The sequence below is a fragment of the Podarcis raffonei genome, chromosome 13 (genome assembly GCF_027172205.1).
Source record: "Podarcis raffonei isolate rPodRaf1 chromosome 13, rPodRaf1.pri, whole genome shotgun sequence".
Classification (NCBI taxonomy): Eukaryota; Metazoa; Chordata; class Lepidosauria; order Squamata; family Lacertidae; genus Podarcis; species Podarcis raffonei.
In genome coordinates this window covers 55,901,531-55,906,516 of record NC_070614.1, presented here as the reverse complement: position 1 = coordinate 55,906,516, position 4,986 = coordinate 55,901,531, and positions in this window count along the sequence as shown.

The following is a 4,986-nucleotide window of genomic DNA, read 5'->3' as shown; positions in this document are numbered from 1 at the left end:
TTCCCGGGTCCCCCCCCCCCCCCGCCTTGACTTCCTCTCCTCTCTAGGAATCCAGCTCAATCCCTTTTAACCCTTGGCAAGCCAGCGCCCCCTCTCTCCCTCTCCCTCTGGTGTCCTGTGCCGGGGAGTTCCACAGATGAACTCAGCCTTGCCTTTAATTTTATCTGTCCTGAATCTTCCAACATCCCGATTCCTTGGATGTCTTTGAGTTCCACTGCCAGGAGATGCAACTCTCCATCCACTTTCTCTAGGCCAGGATTGGCTTTTGAAAATTAGGGGGGGGGGCTCAGTAATTAGCTAATTGGGAACCACTGCTCTAAAGAGCCCCAGAGGCTGCAACCTTTCTTCATAGCCAAGTCTGCCTTGATCATTTTGGCAGCCCTTTTGTGAACCTTTTCCAACTCCTCAAACATCCTTCATGAGGAGAGGCGACTGCACCCCCCATGAGGTTACGCCATAGATGGGTGGCCAGGGGGGCTGCAGGGCTCTGTCCGGGGCCTGTTGTTGCTCAGTCTGTCCATAAACGACTTGGATGGAGGAGTTGAGGGGATGCTCATCCAGTTTACAGATGACACCAAACTGGGAGGGAAGGCACAAAGTACAGAATCGGGATTCAAGATTACCATTTACAGATTGGAGAACTGGGAGCAAGCTAACATAATGAATTTCCATAGGCATGAACCAAATGCACAAATATAGGATGGGGGACACCTGCCTTACTAGCAGTGCATGTGAAAAAGATCGAGGGGTCTTGGTGGGCCACAGTCTCAACATGAGTTCACAGTGTGGTGCAGCTGGGGAAAAAGGTGAATGCTATTCTAGGCAGCGTCCACAGAAGTCCAGTGTCCAGATCAAGGGAAGTCATTGTCCCACTGTTCCACCTTGGTCAAGCCACACCTGGAATACTGTGTCCAATTCTGGGCAAAACAATTTAAGAATGATGTTGATGAGCTGGAAGTTGGTCAAATTTTAAGCAGACACAAATGCAGGCACAACTTCCCAGAGTCTCGTTTAGGGCAAGACCTGGATGATGCTGGTCAACACCGTGTCCAGGGCAGCTGTCTACCAGCTCCATCTGGTACACAGGCTGAGACCCTCCCTGTCCGCAGACTGTCTCACCAGAGAGGTGCATGCTCTAGTTATCTCCTGCTTGGACTACTGCCATGTGCTCTACAGCTAGACTGCTGACTGGGAATGGGCATCGGGACCATATAACTCTGGTCCTAAAGGATCTTCATTGGCTCCCAGTATGTTCCCGAGCACAATTCAAAATGTTGGTGCTGACCTTTAAAGCCCTAAACTATCTTGGCCCAGGATATCTGAAGGAACGTCTCCAGCCCCATCGTCCAGCCCAGACACTGAGGTCCAGCTCCAAAGGTCTTCTGCTGCTTCCCTCACTGCGAGAAGTGAGGTTATAGGGAACAAGGCAGAGGGCCTTCTCAGCAGTGGCACCTGCCCTGTGGAACACCCTCCCTTCAGGTGTCAAGGACATAAAGAACTACACAACTTTTAGAAGAAATCTGAAGGCAGTCCTGTATCAGGAAGTTTTTAGTTTTTGATGTTTTATAATTTTTTATATGTACTGTAAGGCTCCCAGAGTGGCTCAGGAAACCCAGCCAGATGGGTGGGGTATAAATTTAACAACAACAACACAATTATTAGTAGTAGTAGTAGTAGGTGGCGGGTGGCGCTGTGGTCTAAACCACTGAGCATCTTGCACTTGCTGATCAGATCAGCGGTTCAAATCCCTGCAATGGGGTGAGCTCCCTTCACTCTGTCCCAGCTCCTGCCAACCTAGCAGTTTGAAAGCACGCCAGTGCAAGTAGATAAATAGGTACCGCTGTGGCGGGAAGGTAAATGGCATTTCCGTGCACTCTGGTTTCCGCCACGGTGTTCCATTGCGCCAGAAGCAGTTTAGTCATCCTGGCTATCTGTGGACAAACGCCGGCTCCCTCAGCCTGAAAGCGAGATGAGCGCCGCAACCCCATAGTCAACTGACTTAACTGCCATGGGGTCCTTTACCTTTACCTTAGTAGTAGTATTAAAATCCATTCTCTTTTTTATAAGTATTTTTTATTAGATTTTACAAATAAAATGTCTTTGGTCTTCTCATATCATAAATATGCATGCAATCCAAATCTATTCCAAATCTATTATCATGACCTTCCAGGTCTAAAATATCTGTACTTTTCAATGTTATCCATTCCTTTAGCCAGCAGAGATAGGACGCCTCATAATATAATTTTAAAGCTGGCTTCCCTTCTCAGCCATGAAGATCACTGGGCAACCTTGAGGACCAGGCACTACATCACAACATTGCCAGGGATTGGATTAGATGATCCTCAGCATCCCTTCCAATACTACAATCTTATAACTCTCTTACATTCCCTGCTGCAAGTTATTTGATGGGAAGTGAAACTTTCATTCCAGGTGAAGCTTTTTCCACATTTCAAGCACTATTAGGGTGTCTCTGTCGTATGAATTCTTTGATGGGAAGTGAGTGTTTGCTTCAAGGTGAAGCTCTTTCCGCACTCTTGGCATTGAAATGGTTTTCCCCCATTGTGAATTCTCTGATGTCACAGAAGCGCTCTTCTTGCAGTAAAGCCCGTTGTGCATTCTAAGGATAGTTTCTGCCCTTTATTAATTATTTGGTGGGAAGTGAGACTTTCCTTGTGGGTGAAGCTCTTTCCACATTCCAGGCACTTAAATGGTTTCATCCCAAAGGGATTTCTTTTATCAGAAGTAGAATGGGAGCTCTGAGTGAAGTTCGCTCCACTCTCTGAATATTCATATGGCTTCCTCATGTAGATTTTTTCATGGTTTCCTTTGCTCTCAATTTCTAATTTATCACCAGCTGCAATGAAATGAGAGATGAATCAGAGCATCAGGAAGATATGAAGCTGCCAATTATTGAAAATGCTCATTAACGCTTGTGAGAGGAAGAACTGAGAGGAGTTAGATCAGAGGGTGTTACTTCAGGGTTCATTGCCTTTGCTGACAGGCATTCAGGGACATCTTTATGGCAACCTGAGATTTGAAAAGCTTATTTTCTGGGATGGATTTTGTTTGGCCCAGCTATGAAATCTGCTCCACCTCTTATGCCAGCCATCTTTTTGGGTCAACCAGAAACACACAGCCAAAATAAAAATATCTGCCAGAAGCTACTTCCATTTCCCTAACCACTCTGAAGCCCACATTTTAAAAAGGCCTGGGCAGTTTGGACCAGCCTGATCCTTGTTTAAAAAGGCCTAACTGGAGGAAGCATATTCACAACAAATCAGTAGATGGCCCTCCATGCAAGTGAGTCCGTTTGGTTTCTTGTGTTTAGCAAACAGCCTTTACAAACATCCATGCAAAGTGTGCTGTGGGGGGGATTTGAATCCCTGGGGCCGAAGGTGTGCTGTTGAGCTCTATCAAAATCTGGGAGCTTCATCACATAGAGATTTATGTATGGAATTTCAAAATGTATATTATGATCGAACAGGGTATTAGAGGTTACTGACTATAACTGCTTCCCAAAGCTCTAGTAGAGTTTCCCTGGCGGCAGACGACAGAACTGCAGACACTCTCAAATGCACAGTGAAGAATTACTTTATGCAAACATTTTCAGCTACTACAAACATGCTAGTTGCTACTATTTACAAAACTATTTACAGTTCTTCTCCTTCATTGGCATGGTATACTTCTAATCTTATGATAAACAGTCCTGATACTGCAAGCTCATAGTATCAACATATATGTGCTCTCCTCCTGCCTCAAATTGCAAACTCATAGCTTCTCCCTTTACCTGCATCTCCAGCTGACTTCAGTTAAGCTGGCACTCCCACACATTGAAGAAACTTCTGGAATGCTTTTTTAACTTAAAGGAACCTTATCTGTTTCTTTAAAGAATGTATTCCTAACACCCCTTCTCATTCGAACAGAAACAGATACAGGATTATGAAACATATACAAACATATTCACAAATCATGTAATATAATTCCCAGCATTGTGACCAGTTCTGCATGTTTTTCAAACGTGACAGGTTTTGTAAAAAATGTCTGCAGTGTTTTGCTTACTTGCACAATACTTCAACATTATCAGGTTTTCTTTCACATTTTATTTTACATTCTGATATTTAATTTCAGTATGTTTTGTTTTGCCTTTAAACTGCTCAGAACCCACCAATGAGATTACTGCTTAATTATCCTCCCCCACTTGTACTGGATAATTACATTTCACACCTAAGCCATTGAGGATCTGTACATAATATTTCATTTTGTTACATAGTTCTGCTAATGCACAGTACTCAGCTTCTGTTGAGGACGTAGCCACAATTCCCTGTTTTCTGGCAAAGTGGGAGGGGAGCCGCTTACACCCGTAAGTGTGTAAGCGGTTGTAAGCGGCTCCTCTCCAACTTTCCTGCTTCAAAGCAACTACGGAGGAGGGAAGGAAGGGGACCATGGATCCTCCACTGCTCGAGGCTGCAGCAGATTCCCTCCTCCTGGGCTCCCTTTGAAGCAGCAAAGTGGGAGGGGAGCAGCTTACACTCGTGTAAGCAGCTCCTCTCCCACTTTCCTGCTTCAAAGCAGAGGGAATCTGCTGCAGTTGCGAGCAGAGGATCCATGGCTCCGCTTCCTTCCCTCCTCCGTGGCTTGCTTTGAAGCAGAGTGCAGGGGGGAAAGAGGGCAGGAAATAGATGCCAGGCAGGAAGACAAAACCACACTTTGACCACTGAAAGTCCACCTCAGCCTCCCCAGATTTCCACTGAGACGGCCAGGCTAATCTCGATGGCCATAAGAGCTGGAAACTTGCATGGGCTGTTTATTTAAAGACGAAAACATACACACACGTGAAAGAAATCCTCCCAGGTTCCTGGACACAACCCACGCTTGATATTCACACATGGATGGCATTGGCAGCTGGAGGAGCAGCATGGTTGAAGAGCAAGTCCTGGTTTCAAGCTGAAGATCAGCTCTTTCGTGGTGGCCTCAAACAACCCTTTG